Here is a 2500-nt window from a genome sequence, read left to right on the forward strand (position 1 = left end):
ATCCACTGGTTTTCAGAAATAGAGTTATTAATATTTCTAAGTCTCTCTAAAGGAGACTACGGCAGCGGTACTGGAAATTAATAGTTATCGCTTCTTGGAGCTAATTCACGGCAGCTTTCGTCCTAATTTTGGGACTGCCATGTTGGCTTGGCGATAACTATTAATTTCCAGTACCGCTGCCGTAGTCTCCTTTAGAGAGACTTAGAAATATTAATAACTCTATTTCTGAAAACCAGTGGATAGATTCCACTGAAATTAGATAAATAACCTTCGAGCAGACAGTCAGCAGCGCCGCCTGGCTAAGGCTTGGCTACTCTGCATTGACAAGGGGCAACACCCTGAAACTAGTCTAGTCTGCAGATGCCAAACCAGCAGGGGGACACTGCTGACCTCCCCTGTTCGAAGGTTATAAAGGACACAGGTTTCGTGTGTCACATAGCTAGCTAGAGGCGATGGCTTCTTGGAGCTAATTCACGGCAGCTTTCGTCCTAATTTTGGGACTGCCATGTTGGCTTGGCGATAACTATTAATTTCCAGTACCGCTGCCGTAGTCTCCTTTAGAGAGACTTAGAAATATTAATAACTCTATTTCTGAAAACCAGTGGATAGATTCCACTGAAATTAGATAAATAACCTTCGAGCAGACAGTCAGCAGCGCCGCCTGGCTAAGGCTTGGCTACTCTGCATTGACAAGGGGCAACACCCTGAAACTAGTCTAGTCTGCAGATGCCAAACCAGCAGGGGGACACTGCTGACCTCCCCTGTTCGAAGGTTATAAAGGACACAGGTTTCGTGTGTCACATAGCTAGCTAGAGGCGATGGCTTCTTGGAGCTAATTCACGGCAGCTTTCGTCCTAATTTTGGGACTGCCATGTTGGCTTGGCGATAACTATTAATTTCCAGTACCGCTGCCGTAGTCTCCTTTAGAGAGACTTAGAAATATTAATAACTCTATTTCTGAAAACCAGTGGATAGATTCCACTGAAATTAGATAAATAACCTTCGAGCAGACAGTCAGCAGCGCCGCCTGGCTAAGGCTTGGCTACTCTGCATTGACAAGGGGCAACACCCTGAAACTAGTCTAGTCTGCAGATGCCAAACCAGCAGGGGGACACTGCTGACCTCCCCTGTTCGAAGGTTATAAAGGACACAGGTTTCGTGTGTCACATAGCTAGCTAGAGGCGATGGCTTCTTGGAGCTAATTCACGGCAGCTTTCGTCCTAATTTTGGGACTGCCATGTTGGCTTGGCGATAACTATTAATTTCCAGTACCGCTGCCGTAGTCTCCTTTAGAGAGACTTAGAAATATTAATAACTCTATTTCTGAAAACCAGTGGATAGATTCCACTGAAATTAGATAAATAACCTTCGAGCAGACAGTCAGCAGCGCCGCCTGGCTAAGGCTTGGCTACTCTGCATTGACAAGGGGCAACACCCTGAAACTAGTCTAGTCTGCAGATGCCAAACCAGCAGGGGGACACTGCTGACCTCCCCTGTTCGAAGGTTATAAAGGACACAGGTTTCGTGTGTCACATAGCTAGCTAGAGGCGATGGCTTCTTGGAGCTAATTCACGGCAGCTTTCGTCCTAATTTTGGGACTGCCATGTTGGCTTGGCGATAACTATTAATTTCCAGTACCGCTGCCGTAGTCTCCTTTAGAGAGACTTAGAAATATTAATAACTCTATTTCTGAAAACCAGTGGATAGATTCCACTGAAATTAGATAAATAACCTTCGAGCAGACAGTCAGCAGCGCCGCCTGGCTAAGGCTTGGCTACTCTGCATTGACAAGGGGCAACACCCTGAAACTAGTCTAGTCTGCAGATGCCAAACCAGCAGGGGGACACTGCTGACCTCCCCTGTTCGAAGGTTATAAAGGACACAGGTTTCGTGTGTCACATAGCTAGCTAGAGGCGATGGCTTCTTGGAGCTAATTCACGGCAGCTTTCGTCCTAATTTTGGGACTGCCATGTTGGCTTGGCGATAACTATTAATTTCCAGTACCGCTGCCGTAGTCTCCTTTAGAGAGACTTAGAAATATTAATAACTCTATTTCTGAAAACCAGTGGATAGATTCCACTGAAATTAGATAAATAACCTTCGAGCAGACAGTCAGCAGCGCCGCCTGGCTAAGGCTTGGCTACTCTGCATTGACAAGGGGCAACACCCTGAAACTAGTCTAGTCTGCAGATGCCAAACCAGCAGGGGGACACTGCTGACCTCCCCTGTTCGAAGGTTATAAAGGACACAGGTTTCGTGTGTCACATAGCTAGCTAGAGGCGATGGCTTCTTGGAGCTAATTCACGGCAGCTTTCGTCCTAATTTTGGGACTGCCATGTTGGCTTGGCGATAACTATTAATTTCCAGTACCGCTGCCGTAGTCTCCTTTAGAGAGACTTAGAAATATTAATAACTCTATTTCTGAAAACCAGTGGATAGATTCCACTGAAATTAGATAAATAACCTTCGAGCAGACAGTCAGCAGCGCCGCCTGGCTAAG

The sequence above is a fragment of the Octopus bimaculoides genome, chromosome 10 (genome assembly GCF_046866305.1).
Source record: "Octopus bimaculoides isolate indiv1 chromosome 10, ASM4686630v1, whole genome shotgun sequence".
In the NCBI taxonomy this organism is placed as follows: domain Eukaryota; kingdom Metazoa; phylum Mollusca; class Cephalopoda; order Octopoda; family Octopodidae; genus Octopus; species Octopus bimaculoides.